The sequence below is a fragment of the Lithobates pipiens genome, unplaced genomic scaffold, assembly GCF_037356315.1.
Source record: "Lithobates pipiens isolate NorthernLeopardFrog02 unplaced genomic scaffold, aLitPip1_a1.2 Scaffold_19, whole genome shotgun sequence".
Taxonomy (NCBI): Eukaryota; Metazoa; Chordata; class Amphibia; order Anura; family Ranidae; genus Lithobates; species Lithobates pipiens.
The window spans coordinates 193,644,728-193,669,107 of NW_027507764.1; the positions used below are offsets into that span (position 1 = coordinate 193,644,728).

The 24,380-nt window shown below is 41.2% G+C and overlaps 1 protein-coding gene across 2 annotated transcripts in view; it reads left to right on the forward strand.

Moving 5' to 3' along the window:
* Positions 1-24,380, forward strand: part of TPK1 (thiamin pyrophosphokinase 1) — an 805,392-nt gene that overhangs the window by 125,450 nt on the left and 655,562 nt on the right. The gene's annotated exons all lie outside the window — the stretch shown is intronic.

Genomic DNA, 24,380 nt, shown 5'->3' on the forward strand with positions numbered 1-24,380 from the left:
ACTAAATCATCTTTTATATTGTACAAAAATATTGGGCTAACTTTACTGTTTAGTTTTTTTTTTATTCATTTAAAAATTTAATGAATAAGCTGAAAAATGGTCTGGGGCTTAAGTGGTTAAAGTACACGTGAACCCTTATGTTGTAAAACAACCCATTCCGTTTAAAATAGAAATGAAAGGCAAAACATTTGTGTATACATATAAAAAACATTTATTTTATTTATTACAGATACTTGTATAGCTCCGTGAATTGCCACAGGGCTTTATATACACACACACACACACACACACACACACACACACACACACACACACACACACACACACACACACACACACACACACATTCCCAATGGTCCCTGCCCTCAAGGAGCTTACAATTATAAACATATTTTTCCCTTTTTTTAATACGCGATTTATAATAGGAAAGCAAAGGGTCGAGAACACCAGGGATTTCACACAAAGGAAGTAATACAAAGAGAACCGGATACATTTTCATACAGGCACATGGTACCAGGGGCCGATCCATGGGGGGGGGGGCAACAGGGCAATTGCCCCCTCCGAGAATGCGGGTGATCGGGTGGTCAGCTCCGCGGGTGTCGTTCCGGGCGGGAGGCTCCGCGGGTGACAGCCCACGGGCGGTTCCGCGGGTGACAGCCCACGGGCGGTTCCGCGGGTGTCATTCTGGGTGGGTGGCTCCGTGTCTGACAGCCCGCAAGCGGTTCCGCGGGTGTTGTTCCGGGCGGGCAGCTCAGCGGGTGACAGCGCGGGCGGGTGAGGTTGGGACAGCTGGGCGGCTCAGTGTTCGAGCAGGGGAGCAAGGAGATTACATCATCTCTCACTTCCCTGCATCTCTGCAGTTCCGCCCTCACTGTGCGGGAAGCAGTGGGCAGCAGAGAGATTACATTATCTCTCTGCTGCCTAATTTCACTCTGGGAACAATCCGCAACGTGTGGCAGGCGACATGGCAAGTGACAATCCGCAACGTGTGGCAGGCGACATGGCAAGTGACAATCTGCAATGTGTGGCAGGCTTAGTGGCAAGTGGCAATCTGCAATGTGTGGCAGGCTACGTGGCAAGTGGTAATCCGCAATATGTGGCAGGCTACGTGGCAAGTGACAATCCGCAATGTGTGGCAGGTGACGTGGCAAGTGACAATCCGCAATGTGTGGCAGGTGACGTGGCAAGTGACAATCCGCAATGTGTGGCAGGCTATGTGGCAAGTGACAATCCGCAATGTGTGGCAGGCTATGTGGCAAGTGGCAATCCGCAATGTGTGGCAGGCGACGTGGCAAATTACAATCCACAATGTGTGGCAGGCGACGTGGCAAGTGACAATCCGCAATGTTTGGCAGGTGACGTGGCAAGTGACAATACGCATTTGGTGACAAGTGACAATGTGCAGTGTGTGGCAAGTGACGTGGAAAGTGACACCCTCAGGGCTCCCACTGATTCTGCATTATTGTGAGTTGAACCATTATTTTTATATTACAATGTAATAATAGAAATAATACGCTTCAATCATCCTGACACCATAACAACCATGGTGCTGTGATGATTGAAGTGACAATACCTTCCTTTTCCCTGATAAATTGCCCCCAAAAAAACATATTTTCTAGCAGTGCCCCTCCCGAGACTAGACTCTGGATCCGCCCCTGCATGGTACAGCAGTCACATATAAGAAATATTGCATTTTGGGATGACCTATTATTTAATGTGAACTTTTAGCTTTTTTTTCAACTTTGAAAACTAAACAGCAATACCAAAGTTTCCTGCCATTGTCTTAATTGGTCAGAAAAAGCTCTGTGTGAATTTGTTATTAGAGGCTCATTGTCTTGTCTTCTGTGGTAAATCCCACCCAACAGGTCCTCCCCGTGTTCAATGGGAGCACCACAGCGGCCATTAAGGACTCTCTTATTATATGGATGGGAGGCAGATGGGTGTGACTGCACTCAGCAGATCAAGTCAAGTAAAGCCCCCCAAAAAATAGCGGCGTACTTACCGGCATTTAAGGAAGCCTAGGCACTCCTGTGCCCACAGCCTCATTACCTTATATCTGCTGTACATGTAAGGCACTGCTGACTAATATCTGTTTTCATGCCTACTATGTAAGGGGCTATAGCCCGCCTATTTACTGCATACTTTATTTCTTATACTCTATTTATTTTCAAACAAAAAAAGGACCGGGAACTTTGGAAAAAAAAACTTTGAAAAAGCAAAGTTTTGCTTCGTTTCTGTTATAAAATTTTGCAAATAAGAAATGTTTCTCCTTCACTGATGTGCACTGATGAGACTACACTGATAGTCACTGATAGTCACTGTAAGGGTGCACTGATCACTAATGAGTTGGCGCCAATGAAGCTACACTGATGCGCTCTGATAGGCGGCACTGGTGGAGGGGTCACATATTAAAGTTATTGTTTTGAGGTACAAAGTTTAGTGTAAAATAATTTAAACCTAATGAATACACACAACACCTTCTATATGAACAGCAAAAAATATGAGCTCTGGTAAATAGTACTGTCTACAGCTACAAAACTAGAGATACCAGACAATTTTATGATGGTATTTACACTTGCCTTCATGATAAAAGCGTATTGATTAGCTTTTATTCCCGAAAGCACCCGCTGAAAGCCAAAAAAGTGCATACTGCATAACAGCTGCCTGCATTCATCTCCATATTTAGCAGGCATCTTCAGATTATCTCTCATTTATATTTGAATACATCAAGTACGTACCAGTAAGTTCTTTCAATTACTTTTATGCTCCATGGAAGACACCTCATAAAAGTCAAATGGTTTGAGCCATCTGCTGAAGTGATGCGATGCTAGTTAATTGAATCAAACCGCACAATTGATTATCTCAGCAGCTCTCATTTAAATGTGTTAGTGAGCAGTCAATATAAATACCAGTCAAGGACTCACCAGTTCAGATATTGACCATACAAGTGATGAATTTCATTATTTTAATAGTTGCAAATGCCTGTCTCAATGCTTTTAAAGGTTGTTTAAATTATTTTGCAGCTATGTATGTAACTTCCCACTTGTCAGCCATATGTTGTCTTCCAGTACTTTTAGATTTTCTTCAGGAAGCCTCGCTGTTTGTTCCATCATTAATGAGCTGTAGATCAGTTGGCTCATTCTGTTGTAATATTATGAAAAGTTTGTAACCACAGTGGACCATTGTACAGTTTATACAGCTAGTTGCAGCAATAAACTGGAGCAGTTGCACTATCTATAGTAAATGGTAGACAGAATATAATTAGATTCTTTGTCAGAAGAAGAAAGTTCACATCTCTATAGCTACCCTGCTAATATACAGAATAAATAGAGAAATAGAGAAAAGAGCCGCAAACAGTGCTCAGTGTGAGTGCTGCACTGCTTTATAGTGCCTTCTGGGTTTTATTTTTGTTTTATTTATTTTTATTTATTTTTTTATATTTATTTTTGAAAAACACAATGGATGATTCGTGTGGCAGAAGAAGCAGATGGCAAATACCCTTGATCTTTTAATATTTTGATCTCTAGAAATACTGTATGTTCATTCTGGTTTACGTGATATATCATCCTCCTTGTTGGGTCTGTCCATGTATATAACAAAAATGCATTAGACCATTTTATTTTATTTTGTCATATGTTCTGGAGCTTTTTGGGCTGTGATTTTAGGATGCATTTTTTCCTTTCGGCTGGGTTCACATCTAAGCCGCATGCGGCTCACAGCAGGGGTCTGGTGCGTCCCCGTTAACCATTTCAGGTCTGATTTCAGCCCAAGTTTTTGTTTCCACTCAGGAGTAACCCAGACACTTTGGGGGCGATTTAATTAAACTAGTACACTCAGACTCTTGTGCAGCTGTGCATGGTAACCAATCAGCTTCTAACGTCAGCTTGTTCAATTAAGCTTTGTCAATAAAACCTGGAAGCTGATTGGTTTCTATAAAGAGGTGCACCAAATGTTGCACTTTCCAGCTTCAGTAAATAACCACCTTTGTTTCAACTCTAAAATCCTAAAAAGGTCTCCAAACAATTTTCTTGTCAACGAACAGTAAAGGAATCATTATTGGTAAGAAGGGAGGGCTTGAATCCCTGCAACCGCTCTAGCTGTATACTTCAGCAATCAACGATAAAGTCTGGAACAAAACCTTCTATATGTATGTATTCTTGCTCAGGGTGATTGTCATTGCATGCATGTAAAAGGTTTTTCTTGATGCGTGTGTGATAGAACCCACTGTCACTGTGTGTTTTGGAGGGGGCTGTGGGCTCACCTCCTACCCACAGAATATGACCCAGCAGAGAATGGGAGATTTGGAGGGCTATGTGCAGTCTTCCACAACCAGGAGAAGATGCCACCTCCAGACATTTGTGTCCGTGGTCACTGGTTCATCGTAACAGGGTGAACGCGGTATTTGTGGCCGGCTTTGTGGAGCAGTTTCCAGCTACATAAACCTATTGGCCGGCCTTGTCTAAATATATACTTTTATTCCACAAACATTGTACTTTTAGCTGATAAAGGCATATACAAGGTGGCGGTATTCCCAAAGCGTGGGGCTAAGAGACTTGGGGACAAAATGGCGTTGGGATAGAGTAATTAATTTCCCTTGATCAGTTGCATCACTTCGCCTCATCCTCCCTCTCTTGTTATTGTGTTTAATTATGTTAGGTCATGGCAAATCCCAGCGGGGATGTGTAAGGAGGGGCTGCCTGCTTGTTGTAATCCCTTTATGCGTTTCAACTGTAGTCTCTGTTTGAATGTACAAGTGTCAAGTTCCCATTGGTTCTTCCTTGTCCCCTACCCCCTCTATGACAAGGCTAAGGGGAGTGTCCCTAACTGTGTTTAAAAGTGTATGTTTGGTTCTTAATAAACAGTTTTATGCTCTGCATGTTTAACCCTCAACATATATGTAGTTGGCCTCGTGATCGGGGGACTAAGGGCTGGTGATGGCCAGTCTGCCGGCTGCAGGTGCGTTTGGAGAACAGGAGACACAGGTTTGGCAGGGGTGCCCAGCTGGGGTATCTGAGATCCGTCACAGCGTGTACCTCCACTGGGGAGATTTTTCTCAATTTTCTGTCTTCAGAGGACAAGAATGAGAGGAAATATCTTCAAAATAAATGGACACTGGAGCAGGTGCAATTTTGAGTTATAAGGGGAATTTTTCACCCCCTCCTTTCTCCTGTTTTAATGAGTTAATGTAATGTCAGCTGACACACACAGAGCTCTGCATTCAGTGGCTTCTCTTGTGCCCCTGTTGGCTGGAAGAGGTAAACCAATTAAGGGCCCAGTTACAACAGCCAATGGAAGAGATTTTTTTTTTTTTTTGGGCGGCCCAGTGGTGTAGTGGTTAGCACTCTCACCTAGCAGTAAAAAGGGTCGCTGGTTCGAATCCCAACCACGACTCTACCTGCCTGAAGTTTGCATGTTCTCCCTGTGCCTGCGTGGCTTTCCTCCGGGTACTCCGGTTTCCCCCCACACTCCAAAGACATGCAGGTAGGTTAATTGGCTTCTGTCCAAAATTAGCCCTAGTATATGAATGGGGACCTTAGATTGTGGGCTCCTTAAGGGTAGGGACCAATGTGAGTATGCAGTCTACAGGGATAGGGGTAGACACTCACTCAGGTTGAACTGGATGGACTGGTGTCTTTATTCAACCTTACTAACTATGAACTATGAAACTATAAGATTGTACTGAACTGCAGGTAGGACTGCAATGGATTCTGGGACATGGAGTTCCCACACAACACGGCCCCATAGACTGTTATACAGGGAGAAATACAAATCCCAGCAGACTTTGTTGACAGGAAAGATAAAGACTCCATTTTGTGTCCAGAGGTAAAGTCCAGTCAGCGATGAGGCAGAAAAGAGACCAGACCTGAGAGAGAGGTGCCGTCTCTCAGATGATCTCCCTGCATGATTCAGGCCTCCACCACGAGTTATGATGTCCAGCTTGAATGAGGTGGATCCCAGGTGAATATTAATCAATTAAGCCCCGGACCAATTGTCATCCTAAGGACCAGAGGTCTTTTTACAATTTCGCACTGCACTGCTTTAACTGGTAATTGCGCGGTCATGCAATGTTGTACCCAAACGAAATTTGCATCCTTTTCTTCCCACAAATAGAGCTTTCTTTTTATGGTATTTTATTGCCTCTGCGATTTTTTTATTTTTTACGATATAAATGGAAAAAAAAAAAAAAAAGATATTTTCTACTTTTTGTTATAAGAAAAATCGAATAAACTCAATTTTAGTCATACATTTAGGCCAAAATGTATTCAGCCACATGTCTTTAGTAAAAAAAAGTCAATAAGGGTATATTTATTGGTTTGCGCAAAAGTTATAGCATCTACAAACTAGAGTAAATTTTCTGGAAACTTACACAGCGTGATTGAATAATGACAAAAAAAAGTTTACAAAAAGTTGTCACTAAATGATATATTGCTCACACATGCCATAGTTATATGTGGAATTGCACCCCAAAATATATTCTGCTGCTTCTCCTGAGTACGGGGATACCACATTTGTGGGACTTTTTGGGAGTCTAGCCGCGTACGGCACCCCGAAACCCAATCACTGTCTTCAGGATTTCTAAGGGTGCAAATTTTTGATTTCACTCCTCACTACCTATCACAGATTCGAAGGCCATAAAATGTCAAAATAGCACAAACCACCCCCCCCCAAATTACCCCATTTTGGAAAGTAGACACCCCAAGCTATTTACTGAGAGGCATGTTGAGTCCATGGAATATTTTATATTTTGCCACAAGTTACGGGAATATTACAAACTTATTTTTTTGCACAAAGTTGTCCCTAAATGATATATTGCTCACACATGCTATTGGCATATGTGAAATTATACCCCAAAATACATTCTGCTGCTTCTCCTGAGTATGGGGATACCACATGTGTGGGACTTTTTGCGAGCCTAGCTGCGTACGGGACCCCGAAATCCAAGCACCACCTTCAGGATTTAAATCTAAAACGCTACCAAAAAAACCTGTTAGCAATCGCAGGGATCAGGCCTGACTCTGCGAATGCTGCAGTTATGTGTTTAGTGTTTTGTAAGTGACAGTGATCGATCCATACTGCACTTGGGTGGGCTGGGCGGAGGGGCAAAACGCAGGTGCTAGCAGATATCTGGGCTGATCCCGCTAACAATGCGTTTTTTTGGAACCCTAAACTGCTGGGGACGCTAGTATAGATCTGATCAGATCAGATATTGATCTATTCAGATTCTATACCACTACGGGAGGTATATGCTTTGCGCGTGGGTGTTAGCGGTACTGGCACTTACCTAGCACTGCTGGGGCGACGCAGACCCTATCTGACCCTAAAACCTAATTGATATCACCCGCTGGGTGATCAGGGCGTTAAACCTTTATTGGGTAATAAATGGTGGGTGCCCTGATGCTATAAAAAGCAAACTAACTAACCAGCCTCACCCGTGTAACACTTATACGGTGATCACTGGTGAAAGGGTTAACTAGGGGCAATCAGGGGGTTAAAGCCTTTATTAGGTAGTATATGGGGGTCCCTGACGCTATATAAAAACCTGACGGGGAACCTAAATAACTAACTGGCTAACCAACGTCACCAGTGACACTTATACGGTGATCGCTGGTGAAAGGGTTAACTATAGGGGCAATCAGGGTGTTAAAACCTTTATTAGGTAGTATATGGGGGTACCTAACGCTATAAAAACCTGGCAGTGAACCTAAAAAATAACTAGCTACCTAACGGCACCAGTGACACTAATGCAGCGATCAGAAAAACGATTGCTTAGTGACACTGGCAAAAGGGGGTGAAAGGGTTACCTGGGGGGGCAATCAGGGGGTTAAACCTTTATTGGGGGGTAGGGGGCTACCCTGGACCTAACACTAACTGCCCTGACACTTTTTGCAGTTACAACTGACACTAAATGCAGTGATCAGTAAATAAATGATCACTGCAATCAGTGACACTGTGACTGGGAGGGGGGGTGATCAGGGGGTGACTGGGGGTTAAAGTGTGCCTATGTGTACCTACATGTCAGTGTAGTGTTGGTGCACTTACTAGGATGTCTTCTCTCCTCGCCGTCCGGTCAAAAAGACCGCCTCGAGGAGAGTGACATCACTTCCTCCTGCCTGTGTTGCAGGGGAAGCTTCTCATTCGCCAGGAGCGATTGAGATGGGAAACCAACGGCCATCCCCTCATCCCGGATTGCTCCTGAAGCGTAACGGACCGCCGCAGCCAGCGGGAGGGGGTCCAGTCAGACCCCCCACCCGCTGGAAGGCAGGCACGTACGGGTACGTGCCTGTCCGTGCCATTGTGCCAACGTATTTTTACATGTGGTGGTCCTAAAGTGGTTAAGGTGCACCTCCCTCTCAACGATGAACCGCTCCAGTGTGAGGGGACCGGTCCGGTTGCCATGTAAGCCTGCCTGTTCCAGGATGTTTGCTCAGGCCCTGATCGTAGGATTTGGCGAGAGGACATTTCTGACCATCTGCAGGGAACAGACACTGCACTACAGAAAGAGTTATTTGAACCCTGTATACAAACATCATTGCCGGTAGTCATTTTGCTGATACTTGTAGTACTACAGGGATAAAGGATAAGGCTATCCATTTCTGGGACATTGTATAATGACATCATTGTCCTCTCATCTTGTTGAACAAAATCCTGTCTGTTTCATTTGAAAATCTTGGCCAGTTATATTGTTTGCCCTGCTACCCAGGAGTTAAAGTGCAACAATGAAAGTGGCTAGCTGAAGACACCAAAGCTTATCTTTGCTTCAAAAAAAGGCTGAAGCTGTTAGTGCCATACGGATCCACACACACACATTTGGGACCTGCATATACATTGGGTGTGCAGGACAGTTTATCTGTAAAGTTAAGCTATTACTTGCTGACTTGAATAGGTGTGTAAAGTTGGGCCTGTGGTGTCAGGGGACAGTAGAGAGAGGCTGAAACAAAAGCGAGTCATTCCTGTGCTCTCCTCCTGCCTGGACTCATAGAGCCAATCTGAGTAAAGGTAACCAATCTATTCTGAAGTGTCATATTGTGCTTTATTTACTGGTAAAATGTGCCTCTGCTCTTGGGGACATTCTCAGGTTTGGAATAATGTCCACGAGCTTGAAGATGCTGTATAAATAATTTTTTTTTTTGTATGTAAACCTTTCTAATCCTTAGTTTACCTTAATCGGTCCTTATTAGCTCTTTTTGCCTTCTTCCCCAAATTTTTTTCATTATGTTTTTTTCTGTTTTACTGATCAATAATATTTATACTTTTTTTATTTATTTATTTCTTTATTTTTAAGTGTCACATTAATATATATATATATATATATGCTTTATTTTATTTCTAAATAACTTGATACCAGAATCATAATTTTAGCTTGATTTTGCACAGAACAAATGATAGAATAATATGTATACTTTTTTATCTACTGTCACCAATTTATTTTTATTTTTTTTAACTATTAATGATCAAAGTAGAAAAAAGTGTTTTTTTTTGTTTAGTTTGGTTAAGTTTTTGTGTATTGATTGCATTAAAAGTGAAATCATTTTTGCAATGCAATATATCCAAAAGAAAACCTTGTTTGTCCTAAAAACAACATGTTCTATTTTGTTAAGTAATGGCAAATTTGTTGCAGAATAAACAGGCTCAGAGCAGAAATGTAAAAACTCTCTATTCCATGAGGGATGTACAGTGCCTACCCCTTGAAATATTCCACCTTTTGTCATATTACAACCAAAAACATACATTTTATTTTATTGGGATTTAATGTGATAGACCAACACAAAGTTGCACATAATTGTGAAGGAAAAATGATAAATGATTTTAAATTTTTTTTTTACAATTAAATATCTGAAAAGTGTGTTGTGCTTTTGTATTTACTCTAATTACCCCCTAATGCCGTGTACACACGAGCGGAATGTCCGACAGAAAAAGTACGATGGAATCTTTTTATTGTATATTTCGATCGTGTATATGCCTCATCTGACCTTTTTTTTTTAACAAATTCTGATGGACCTAGAAATAGAACATGTTTTAAATCTTTCCGACGGGACCAATTGCTATCGGGAAAGCGGCTCATCTGTATGCTGTTCCGACGGACCAAAAATGACGCATGCTCTAAAGCAAGTACAAGACGGAGGCTATTGGCTACTGAACTTCCTTTTTCTAGTCCCATCGTACGTGTTGTATGTCACCGTGTTCTTAATGACTGGATTTTGGTGTGATTGTGTGTATGCAAGACAGTTTCAGCAGAACTCTGTCGGAACTCCGTCGGAAAAACCTTCAGAGTTTATTCCGACGGGAAAACCGGTCATGTGTAAGCACTGTTCAATCCATCATCAAAAAAATGGATAGCGTATGGAACAACTGCAAACCTACCAAGACATGGCCGTCCACCTAAACTGACAGGCCGGGCAAGGAGAGCATTAATCAGAAAAGCAGTCAAGAGGCCCATGGTAACTCTGAAGGAGCTGTAGAAGAGATCCACAGCTAAGGTGGAAGAATCTGTCCACAAGACAACAATTAGTCATGCATGCCACAAATCTGGCCTTTATGGAAGAGTGGCAAGAAGAAAGCCATCGTTGAAAGAAAGCCATAAGAAGTTATGCAGTTTGCGTGTTGCAAGAAGTCGTGTGGAGGACACAGCAAACATGTGGAAGAAGGTGCTTCGGTCAGATGAGACCAAAATTGAACTTTTTGGCCTAAAAGCAAAAGGCAGAAAACTAACTGCACATCACCCTGAACACACCATCCTCACCGTGAAACATGGTGGTGGCAGCATCATTTTGTGGGGATGCTTTTCTTCAGCAGGGGCAGGCAAGCTGGTTAGAGTCGATTGGAAGATGGATGGAGCCAAATACAGGGCAATCTTAAAAGAAAACCTGCTAGAGTCTACAAAAGACTTGAGACTGGGGCAGAAGTTCTCCTTCCAGAAGGACAACGACCCTAAACATACAGCCAGAGCTACAATGGAATGGTTTAGATCAAAGCATATTCATGTGTTAGAATGGCTCAGTCAAAGTCCAGACCTAACTCCAGTTGTGAATCTGTGGCAAGACTTGCAAATTGCTGTTCACGGATGCTCTCCATCCAATCTGACTGAGCTCGAGCTATTGTGCAAAGAAGAATGGGCAAACATTTCACTCTCTAGATGTGAAAAGCTGGTAGACACATACCCAAAAGACTTGCAGCTGTAATTGCAGCGAAAGGTGGTTATACAAAGTATTGACTCAGGAGGGCTGAATACAAATGCATGCCACACTTTTCACATATTTATTTGTTTCCTTCCACGTAACACTTATGTGCCACTTTGTGTCTACACCTCGGTCAAATTTTTAATTAAAGTGCAGATTTATAACAACTTTTTTACTTGTAGCAATAACTGAGAAACAGGTGATACTTTTACTTTCTATAATTGAATAAAGTTAATATTGTTAATCACATTGCTGTCCTATAGTCAGTGAATACAACTGCTTCATTTGTTGAATCTCAGCTTAATACCAATTTACAGATTTATACGGTTCCGCCAGTTTTGTGTGCACCAAGCAATATTAGCCAAGCTATAACCTGTATAATCGTGTGGAAGATAGGTAATGCAGCATTTCCTTATCCTAAGGATGCTCCATAGGGATATATCTGTATATCAGACAGGTGACAGTAGCAGCTTGGTTAAAAGACAGGGTTGACTTACCACAGCCATGCCGGGGGTCAGGTAGATAGATCTTCTTGTAGAATACAAAAAGCAGTTATTGCACAAACTGTACTGCGCTCTGCTAAACCAGAAGAAAACTGTTTTGGGTTGGAAGTGCCTTATGGGTGGTCAATGTTGCCTTAAATGTGAAATGTCCATTCAATTATGAAAGAGTAAACGAGCCACAAATACATCAAAATAAGCAAAAATATATAAAGTTTAAAGATGCCATGAGATGTAGTAGAGAATGCTCTTATCCTACAGCATTTCCCTTTATTGACATTTGCTGTTTTTCTTAGTGCAAGAAGGAAACCGTGAGCATTCTAAACTAATATTTCAGAATAAGCCTGTTTAAAGTCACTAAATGAAGTTGGTACAGCGATTACAGCCAAAAAGCATTTTGAGGCATAAATGCACCAAAGTCAACCTTAAGTACCGTAATAAACCAGATATATAATCAAAATTATTTCATGACAAGAGCTTTTTTGTGTGGGAAAGTTATAAAGCCACTTAAAGCATAAAGTTTTATATCAAGAGCCTAAATTAGGTTTCACTAAGAGATATTGCTTCTTTAAAAAGAAATGTTCGCTAAGACGCCCAAGTTACTTTGGCGAAATGTAGATTTATAGGACTGAAACGCTTATTCTCAATAATTCTTAATTAGGTCTGACAGCTTTAGTGTTAAGACTAAAGCAAATGGCTGAGAAGACAGGCTGAAAACAAGGCCAATTCCTTGTAGTCCCATAGCTAGTCTTTATTTACAGGTTTTGCTGTATTTCTTGGGGATAGGGAAGCAGTAGCTGTGTTTTAATTATACATGATGTGCAGCACCGCTCATCATAACTAATAAATACAGATACTATGTGTATTGACACTGTCGTTACTTTGCAAAGTTAATTATGCCTGAGCCATAAAATACAAGCTAACCTAACACAATACTTGTATGATTGACATTTATCAGCAAGCTAGCATTTCTTGCAAACATGAATCTTTACCTTTACTGAATGTCATTATACAGTGTTACAGCTTTTCGTTTTTCACTTATTTAGATAAAAAAATACATTGTTTTGTGCTTTACTTCTATAACCCGTGTTATAATGCTTTAATGCCTTTATCATTTATATTTTTTCTTCATCCTAGTATATATTTAAAACCTTGTAATCGCCATCATTTTAGATGAATCTTGTGTATAAGAGTAGCAATTTATGTGTTCACATTTTTTTTTGTATGCTAATTTGTTAAAATTTGTTTAGTAGTTGTGTGCCTAGTTTTCTAGGTATTCTCATTGTCCTGTATGCAATGACAAGTCTCCTAAAAAACTATTATGTCGTTACACATTCGCAGTAATGGGGTATCAGGGAACATACATGTGGTTTAAGTGTTAAACTAAGACCCCTTTCACACTGAGAGCGTTTTGAAGGCTATATAGCGCCAACAGTTTGCGCAGCGCTTTACAATACAAATCAATACAGGAGGGATCAGAGGGCCCTGCTCGTTAGATTGTATGCTCTGACGAGCAGGGCCCTCTGATCCCTCCTGTATTGATTTGTATTGTAAAGCGCTGCGCAAACTGTTGGCGCTATATAAATCCTGAATAATAATAACCCTTTCATGACTAAGCCTATTTTTGGAATTTGGTGTTTACAAGTTAAAATCCATATTTTTTGCTAGAAAATTACTTGGAACCCCCAAACATTATATACATTTTTTTAGCAGAGGCTCTAGAGAATAAAACGGCGATTGTTGCAATATTTTATGTCACACGGTATTTGCGCAGTGGTGTTTTAAACGCAACTTTTTGGGAAAAGGGACACTTTCATGAATAAAAAAAAAACAAATCAGTAAAATTAGCCCAATTTTTTTGCGAAATGTGAAAGATAATGTTACGCCGAGTAAATGGATACCAAACATGTCACACTTTATAATTGCGCGCACTTGTAGATTGACGACAAAGTACGGTACCTAAAAATCTCAATAGGCGATGCTTTAAAAAAAATTTACGGTTACCAGGTTAGCGTTACAGAGGAGGTCTACTGCTAGAATTATTGCTCTCGCTCTGACGATCGCGGCGATACCTCACATGTGTGATTTGAACACCGTTTACATACGCGGGCGCGACTTCCGTATGCGTTTTCTTTGCTTCGCGAGCTCGCGGGGACGGCGGGTGCTTTGAAATTTTTTTTTTTTTTAATTTATTTTGTTTATTTTAAAATGACTAAATTGTTTTAAAAAAAATAAATAAAATTTGATCACTTTTATTGCTGTCACAAGGAATGTAAACATCCCTTGTGACAGTAATAGGTGGTGACAGGTACTCTTTATGGAGGGATCGGGGGTCTAAAAGACCCCCCACCCCTCCTTTACACTTCAATGTATTCAGATCGCCGAAAACGGCGTTTCTGAATACCGGATATTTTTTTAAAACCGGCGCCATTGGCAGCCGAGTAAACGGGAAGTGACGTCATGACGTCGCTTCCGTGTTTACGATGAGGAGACTGGAACGAAGCCGATTACGGCTTCGTTCCAGTTCCTCCCCAGCAGCCAGAGCCGACGGATCGCTAATCGGTGCTCCCGATCGAGCGGGAGCACCGGTAACAGCGGCGAGAGGCGGCGGGAGGGGGGGACGTCCCCTCCCGCTCCTCCGGCATAACAGCCGAGCGGCTTTTAGCCGCATCGGTTGTTATGGCTGGAAAGCCAATCGCCCGCTGTAAAAAACGGTACCGGGATGATGTCTGCAGGTGCGGGCATCATCCTGGTATACCCCCCGGAAGCCGAGTACGTAGATCTTCGTACGCTCGGCGGGAAGGGGATAATAATTAAAAATAGTGCAATCTGCCTCAAGCAGCTGCTCCATTGTCTCCAGTGTGAAAGCCTGGGGGCTTTCACACTGGAGCGGTGCGCTGGTAGGGCGTCAGGAAAAGTCCTGCCAGCAGCTTCTTTGGAGCGTTGAAGGAGCGGAGTGTTTACCACTCCTGCTTATAGAAATTAATGGGGCAGCGTGGCTATACCGCTGGCCAAACGCTGCTATTGCGGGCGGTTTTAACCCTTTCTCAGCTGCTAGCGGGGGTTAAAAGCGCCCCGATAGCGGCCGAAATGCGCCTCAAATCTGACCGTAAAACGTCACTAAAAATAGCAGCGTTTTACCACCGACGCTATGGGCGGCACAGGGGGAAAGGGGTCAAAGACAGGACACATGAACAGAGTAATTAATACTGAGGCCCATGTTCTGTATTGGTCCTCCTTATTTAAATAATAGGCCCACACTTTAATGTAGAGAAATAAAATGCCCTCACACAAGCAGATTCATATTTTCTCCTGACATGCAAAGAAGTTAGTTGGATGGGCATGTTGCACTGAACCCATGCCATCTTTTAATAGGTAGAAATTGAGTTTTCACTTTTTTTTAAACAAATAAATACGTGATAAGCGTGGAGGGCATTCGTATTCAGCCCCCCCCTATTTTTGTATAGCCACCTTTTGCTGCAATTACAGCTGCAAGTCTTTTTGGGGATGTCTTTGCACATCTAGAGAGTGACATTTTTGCCTATTCTTTGTAAAATAGCTCAAGCTCTTTTAGATTGAATGGAGAGCATCCGTGAACAGTATTTCGGAAGTCTTGCCACAGATTCTCAATTGGATTTAGGTCTGGACTTTGACTGGGCTATTCTAACACATGAGTATGCTTTGATCTAAACCATTCCATTAAAGCTCTGGCTGTATGTTTAGGGTCATTGACCTGCTGGAAGCCATGACATGACGCCCCAGTCTCAAGTCTTTTGCAGACTCTAACAGGTGTGTTCAGAGTGATGTGCAGTGTTATTTTTCCACCACACATCGCATTTTGTTTTAGGCCAGAGAGTTACACTTTGGTCTAATCTGACCAGAGCACCTTCTTCCACATGTTTGCTGTGTCCCCCACATGGCTTCTCAGAAAATGCAAATGGCATTTTTTTTTGGCTTTGTTTCAACAATGGCTTTCATCTTGCCATTCTTCCATAAAGGCCAGATTTGTGGAGTACACAACTAATAGTTGTCTTGTGGACAGATTCTACCACTGGAGTTGTGGATCTCTGCAGCTCCTCCAGAGTTACCATGGGCCTCTTGGCTGCTTCTCTGATTAATGAACTCCTTGCCCAGCCTGTCAGTTTAGGATGACAGCCATGTTTTAGTAGGTTTACAGCTGTGCCATACTCTATCCATTTTCAGATGATGGGTTGAACAGTGCTCTGTGAGATGTTCAAAGCTTGGGATATTTTTTTTTATAACCTAACACTGCTTTAAACTTCTCCACAACTTTATCTCTGACATATCTGGTGTGTTCATTGGCCTTCATGATGCTGTTTGTTCATGAAGGTTCTCTAACAAATCCATGTAGGCTTCCCGGAACAGCTGTATTTATACTGCAATTAAATTACACACAGGTGGACTCTAGCTACTACTAAGGTGACTTCTTAAGGCAATTGGTTCCACTAGATTTTAGTTAGGGGTATCCGAGTAAAGGGGGCTGAATACAAATGCATGCCACACTTTTCAGATATTTAATTGTAAAAAATAATTGAAAATCATTTGTTTTCCTTTCACTTCACAATTATTTATGTGGCACTTTGTGTTGGTCTATCACATAAAATACATATACATTTTTGGTTGGAAAATTAAAAAATGTGGAAAATTTCAAGGGGTATGAATACTTTTTCAAGGCACTGTGTGGCACAGTCACTGTAAATCAGATCTCCTATACCAGCCTTTCTCAACCTTTTCAACAGAGAAGAACTCTTAAAATAGTTCTCCAGTCTCAGGGAATCCCTCCCTAAAAATTAGAAATCTACAACTCATGATACATTAGTGTGATGGTCAGTGGGAAGAATGGTCCTTACACTTGTGGTCATTGGGAAGAATTACCTCCTTACAGATAGTTAAAAAGATCAATGGTGTCAGTGGGAACTTATCTGAGAGGGAGAAAATGGCCTAATGCTGAAGGAGCCCCTAGCAACCTCTGGAGGAACCCTAAGGTTTCACAGAACCCTGGTTGAGTATCACTGCCCTATACTGTTCCTTCTGGTGGCATGAGTAATTTATGGTTTTGCCTCCAGCATTTATAAATGTGTACATCTCTACACATGTGCAACAACCTACACAACCCTCAATAAATGTTGACCTACTGGCAAGACTGTGTGTTTGGAAAACTGGAGTATGACAATAAGACTGTGCCAATTAAATGCTGCGTGCTAATTATTATCACTCGTTTAAAAACAGAAAAAAATCCCGCTTTTTAGATGCCAATAATAATGACATACTCTTAAAGTGATTGTAAACAATCAACTTGTAAAACAACCCATTCAGTTTAATTTGAAATGAAAGGCAAAACATTTTTTATATAGATATAAAAAAAAACATTATTAATACCTTTTTTCCCCCCTTGTTTATACGTGATCACATTCCCTCAGTTATCAGCTGAGGGGGGGGGGGGGGGGTGTCAGGACAAGTCTGATCTTTGGAGGAGAGCAGGCTGAGTTTCCAGCAGAGCTAAAGAACTGACCACAGTGTTTTCTCCTGCTTAATGTGGTCAGTTTTTAATAGGAGAGCAGAGGGACTGGCAGGAACACCAGGGATTACGCACAAAGGAAGCAATAATAAAAAAAAAGAAGTGGATATTTTTTTTTCATACAAGTACATGGTATGGCAGGCACATACTGTATCAGGAATATGAAATGTTGCGGTAAGAAACGCTTTAAAGAGCATATGCTGTCATCCAGCTATAAGCAGAGGCTCAAGAATCGTTGGATTATGTAGCAATAAAGTGTTCCATTGCACAAAAACTAGCAAAATTAAGCTTTATACTAGCCTTACCAAGGATGCTATAATACACATGTCTTGCGGCACCAATTAATTCTCAGTGGTAACCTATGTCATTTTTTAAGTAATACAAATAAATTAATGGAAGCAATAAAAATGTGACATTGATTCTCAGCTTTTCCATTCATAAACTAAAAAAATGCTTTTTAGTGAGAGATATTGAGACTGAAATTAGGGATCAACTGATAATCGGTAAGGCTGATTTTATTGCAGGCCGATATCTGCATTTTCTGAAAAATCGGTATCGGTCTCAAACTAGACCGATATTACCGATATTGCTTCAAGGGGTTTTACCAGGGTTATGCATGCAGCTGCAGGCATCCCCACCATACTGTTCTTTAGAGCGGACGGTCGGCTTTATTGTAATAACAACGGCTCATCAGCTGCTCTGCTGTTATTACAAACGGCGAGAGGCGACATTCCCCCCCTTCTGCCACTCGCCTGGGCTCTCCCGCGCTGCCTGGAGGCAAGAGCAACCAGCTAGCGTGTCCGCCAGCTGGCTGAAGACCCGAACAAAGCCGATGCTTTGTTTAGGTCTCGGATCTAGTAACCCAGAAGCAATGTCATGACATCACTTCCCGGATTACTAGCATCTTAAAGGGGCCAGTTTAAAAAAAATAGAAAGTATTAAAAAATGCTGACCTTGATGTCTTGAATACTTTCAAGTGCAGAGGAGGGGGTTTGGGGTCTTATAGACTCCCGATCCCTCCATAAAGAGTACCTGTCACTGCCTATTACTGTCGCAACAGATTTTTACATTCCTTTTGACAACAATAACAGTGATAAAAAAAATATATATTTTATTATATTGACAGACCATATTGGCTATCGGCCTGAGAGGCTGCCAAAATATCGCTATCGTATTGGCACCGAAAAAGCAATATTGGTCGATCCCTAATTGAAATAAACTAGTTGTATGGGTATTGATTTTAAATGATTTTAACTTGAGGGAAAGTTGAAGTATACCTTTTATGTCTTGGAGTATATGGTTCTTCCATTTGTTCTGATGAAGTATTGGGCATTTTTTTTTTGTGACCTGTGATCTATGTAGTTGGAAGTAACAAATTAAAACAGGGATTTCTCTCTTTCTTTTTTTTTTTTTCCAATATAAATGCTGTGCTACTTTTTGAAATGTGCAGTTCGTGCTTAAAAGCCCAACTTATATTTCTGTAATGAGTTCTTCAAGGCACAATAAGCTAATGATCATCCAAAGTGACCAGAGACTGATGTTAAATTATTACAAGAATTTGCAGACAGTGCAACTAAATGTGACACTACTTATTAAAGTAAATCTGAATGAAACAGGAAGGGTACCATTGTTGACCTCTCTTAAAATGCTAGCCTGACTATCATGCTAGCTGAATGCTCAGGACCCAACATCTCACAGGAAGACCCTCCTGTACTATGCTGGAGTGTATTCTCACATACTCTGTTCCAGGGGTCCAATGGTAGAACAATGTTACCATTTCCCGTGTGAAAGTCAGGCATGAATATATTTACATCTGCAGTGGGTCTTTTATTTTATTTTTTTATTTAGAGGTATAAAACAGTATTTTTACATGGGGGAGTTGGGCCACATCTTTATTAAATGCATTGCAAGATCCACTTTACATCAGTAACTTAGATGCCACCAGCTGGAATAAAAAAATGTGGTTAATATTCGTTTGTCACTTGTAGATCATACTTACCTACAACTTTGCTTTTTCAATATCTTTACTGTGTGAACTGCCCAGCACCACTCAATTTCTCCCCAAACTCTTCATAATTTAACATGACACCCCACACTAACTTCCATCTAAATTTGTTAGAAAGGTTTTTTATGGTCTGTCAGGCTTCAAGAACCTGTATATTGAATAAATGCAGTGCGAAGAAGTCTGCACAGTAAAAATTGTGGAGGAGAGAGGTTGTACGTAAGTAATATCTATACCAGTGTTTCTCAACTCCAGTCCTCAAGGCGTGCCATTAGGCAACGTTTTCAGGCTTACCGTTATTTTGAACAGATGATTTGATCAGTTTCACTGCCTTAGTAATTACCACAGTTGTTTCATCTGAGGGAAATCCTGAAAACATGAACTGTTGGGGCGCCTTGAGGATTCCCATTAAGAAACACTTATCTTTACAGAAAGCCCTGGCAGACAGGAGGAGAAAGAACCAAAACGTGCAATTATCCTTAAAAAATAAAACTAGAAGAATGCAGTTTTTTTATTTGTTCATATAGTACAGAATTTGTTTCCTAGTACAGTAGGTATGATTGAAAAGCATTTCAAATTTTACCCTGAATTTTATTACAAAGAAGGAAAACGGGATATAAGACATCCTTGCCCTATTTTTTGTTTTTTTTATTTGTTCTCTTTCCTTTTTTGTAAAAATATCTTTATTTTTTATTACTAAAATGGTATCTACTAAACGTATCATTTAAAACCTAAATACTTAAAAAGCATTTACCTGTGTCCTGACAGTTTTATATATATACACACACAACACAAACCTTTGCTAAGTTAAGTAAATATGCTTAGGAAACTAGAATCACCTGTATAATCAATTTTTTTGTGTACTGTGTTTTAAAATTAAAACCCTGTGATGAAAGCAGTTAGAAACCTATTTGTTTAATTGTTTCTCATTTCCAGTATTCCATCTATTACAATGCTGGCAAAAAATAATTGCTAGTCAAGTCTTCAGTTGCCATTCTTCAAAAGATTTACAATCAGATGTTTAATTTTCTTCCTGGTGAAAATTGCTAATCAGCTTCTAATCATTTGAAATACCAAAGCATTAATTTAATTAAGTGAACATTTATCTTTCACTACAAGAAACAATAAATATTTATCTCGCAAGTTGAAGCTATTGTTTGCTGAAGTGTTTTAGTCGTAGAAGTGCAAATTGTTTAATTCATAATCTATGCATGTCAAAGCCATTCAATTTGACAAATAAAAATGTTGAAAATGAATCGTAACTTGTTCACAACTGTTAGAACAGCTTGTTATGTGCAGAGACATCTGTCCAGTGACTGTAGCATAATAACTTGCTGTTATTTCTCATGTTGAAAATGGTTTCCAGGAAGATCAAAAGACAAAGTAAATTAGATGTCCACTTAAAAAAAACGTTAAACTTCCCCCTGCCCTTTTTATTAAAGCAGACCTTCAGTCATTTTTTCATCTTTCCATCTATGAAATCGTCAGCTCTTGTTTTAACTTTGGATAGTAATTATTTAATTTTTTTCTGCAGTAAATACCTTATACAGCCTATTTCTTGTCTGGTCATTAGTCTAGGCTTATGACATCATGCACAGCTTTCTCTCTCACTCTTGTGAGAGTTTGCCAGGAAGGGAGGGGTGAGTCATGAGGGCCAATGAGAGCTGCAGGGCTGGAGGTGTGTCTCTGTGTAAATCCAGGAAGTGAACAAGCAGTAGCTTCAGCTGCCCACAGTTAAAATGGATGCAGCCAGACTCAGTGCAGGGAGAATTCTTCAGCATATTTGGCAAGTACAGGATCACAGTATATATAAAATAATATGCAAAGTGGTTGGAGAGAAGCTTCACAATGGCAAATATGTTTTTATTACAAATTATGTGAGCAGACTGCAGTTCCTCTGAAATACACTTACTACCATTGGCCGTTCTATGCTGACATCATGTGCACTGCAGGCATGGGGATTGGCATATCCCTACATTTAAGCTTTTTCTATCCTTAACCACTTCAGCCCCGGACCAATTTTCAGCCTAAGGACCAGAGGTCTTTTTACAATTTCGCACTGCACTGCTTTAACTGGTAATTGCGCGGTCATGCAATATTGTACCCAAACGAAATTTGCGTCCTTTTCTTCCCACAAATAGAGCTTTCTTTTGATGGTATTTAATTGCCTCTGCGATTTTTATTTTTTGCGATATAAATGGAAAAAGACCGAAAATGTTGAGAAAAAAATATATTTTCTACTTTTTGTTATAAGAAAAATCGAATAAACTAAATTTTAGTCATACATTTAGGGCAAAATTTATTCAGCCACATGTCTTTAGTAAAAAAAATGTCAATAAGCATATATTTATTGGTTTGCGCAAAAGTTAGAGCGTCTACAAAATAGAGTACATTTTCTGGAATTTACACAGCTTTTAATTTACGACTGCCTATCTCATTTCTTGAGGTGCTAAAATGGCAGGGCAGTACAACCCCCCCCCCCCCCAAATGACCCCATTTTGGAAAGTAGACACCCCAAGGAAATTGCTGAGGGGCATGTTGAGCCCATTGAATATTTTTTTTTTGTCCCAAGTGATTGAATAATGACACAAAAAAAAAAAGTTTACAAAAAGTTGTCACTAAATGATATATTGCTCACACATGCCATAGTTATATGTGGAATTGCACCCCAAAATATATTCTGCTGCTTCTCCTGAGTACGGAGATACCACATATGTGGGACTTTTTGGGAGTCTAGCCGCGTACGGTGCCCCAAAATCCAATGGCCCCATTTTGGAAAGTAGACACCCCAAGGAAATTGCTGAGGGGCATGTTGAGCCCATTGAATATTTTTTTTTTGTCCCAAGTGATTGAATAATGACACAAAAAAAAAAAAAGTTTACAAAAAGTTGTCACTAAATGATATATTGCTCACACATGCTATGGGCATAAGTCAAATTACACCCCAAAATAAATTCTGCTGCTTCCCCCTGAGTACGGGGATGCCACATGTGGGAGACTTTTTGGGAGCCTAGCCACGTACGGGACACCGAAAACCAAGCACTGCCTTCCGGATTTAAATATAAAATGCTACCAAAAAAAACTGTTAGCGATCGCAGGGATCAGGCTTGTCGCTGCAGTTATGTGTTTAGTGTTTTGTAAGTGACAGTGATCGATCAATACTGCACTTGGGTGGGCTGGGCGGAGGGGCAAAACGCAGGTGCTAGCAGGTATCTGGGCTGATCCTGCTAACAGTGCGTTTTTTTGGAACCCTAAACTGCTGGGGACGCTAGTATAGATCTGATCAGATCAGATATTGATCTGTTCAGATTCTATATCACTACGGGAGGTTTATGCTTTGCGCGTGGGTGTTAGCGGTACTGGCACTAATCTAGTGCTGCCTGGGGCGACACAGACCCTGACCCTAAAACCTAATTGATATCACCCGCCGGGTGATTAGGGGGTTAAATCTTTATTGGGTAATAAATGGTGGGTGCCCTGATGCTATAAAAAGCAAACTAACCAGAGTTACCCGTAACACTTATACGGTGATCACTGGTGAAAGGGTTAACTAAGGGCAATCAGGGGGTTAAAACCATTATTGGGTAGTATATGGGGCTGCCTAGCGCTATAAAAACCTGGCAGTGAACCTAAAAAAATAGCTAGCTACTTAGCGGCACCAGTGACACTAATGCAGCAATCAGAAAAACGATCGCTTAGTGACACTGGCAAAAGGGGGTGAAAGGGTTAACTAGGGGCAATCAGGGGGTTAAAACCATTATTGGGTAGTATATCGGGGTACCCAGCGCTATAAAAACCTGGCGGTGAACCTAAAAAAAAAACTAGCTACCTAGCGACACTAATGCAGCAATCAGAAAAATGATCGCTTAGTGACACTGGCAAAAGGGGGTGAAAGGGTTAACTAGGGGCAATCAGGGGGTTAAAACCATTATTGGGTAGTATATCGGGGTACCTAGCGCTATAAAAACCTGGCGGTGAACCTAAAAAAATAACTAGCTACCTAGCGTCTCTAGCGACACTAATGCAGCGATCAGAAAAACTATTGCTTAGTGACACTGGCAAAAGGGGGTGAAAAGGTTAACTCTAGGGGCAATCAGGGGGTTAAACCTTTATTGGGGGGTGGTAGGGGGCTATCCTGGACCTAACACTAACTGCCCTGACAGTTTTTACTGTCACAACTGACACTGAATGCAGTGATCAGTAAATAAATGATCACTGCAATCAGTGACACTGTGACTGGGAGGGGGGGTCGGGGGGTGATCGGGGGGGGGGGGGGGTTGTGTGCCTATGTGTGCCTACATGTTAGTGTAGTGTTGGTGCACACTTATTTTCACTTCTCCTCTCCAAAAAGACCGCCACCGAGGAGAATGACATCACTTCCTCCCTGCCTGTGTTTACTATACACAGTGGGAGGAAGCTTCTCATTCGCCAGGAGCGATCGAGAGGGGGTGGCCAGAAACCAACGGCCATCCCCTCATCCCGGATCACTCCTGCAGCGAAACGGACCGCCGCATCCAGCGGGAGGGGGTCCGATCGGACCCCCCACCCGCTGGAAAGCAAGCACGTACATGTACGCTCTTGTGCCTGTACATGCCATTGTGATGACGTACATTTGCGGCGGTCCTTAAGTGGTTAATCAGAAGGGCAAGTATGTGTTCTAAAGGGCTTTATTTTTAAAACACCCTCCATTTAATATTCTTGGTCAATCCAGAGTGGTAATGGTCTTTTGATAGCACCATTGCATTAGAATGGCGGGATGAAGGCTGTATTCCATATACAAGGGACATGGGAGGGGTGGCTGCATCCATTTTTGTGTAAAACGAATACATTTGCTCCACTGTTAGCGGGTCACCAACCTAAAGTAGCATGAAGCCAAATCTTCTAGTCCGGTTCATTGGTGTACAGCTGGAATGGACTTTTCAGATGTCTTACAGGACACAAGCTGGTATAAGCACCAGTTGTCCTTTGTAGCAGTACATTATACCCAAGAAGTTATGTTGTGCACTTTAGTGGGAACCTAATTATTTTTATGAATAGTTTTCATTTTAAATCCAGATGTGGAGAGGCTTTACAAAGAATGGTGTGAGTTTGTATGTTTTTCAATACACAAGCAAGGGTTTGAGTCCATGTAGCCCAACTCCAGCTTGGACAAACATTTTAAA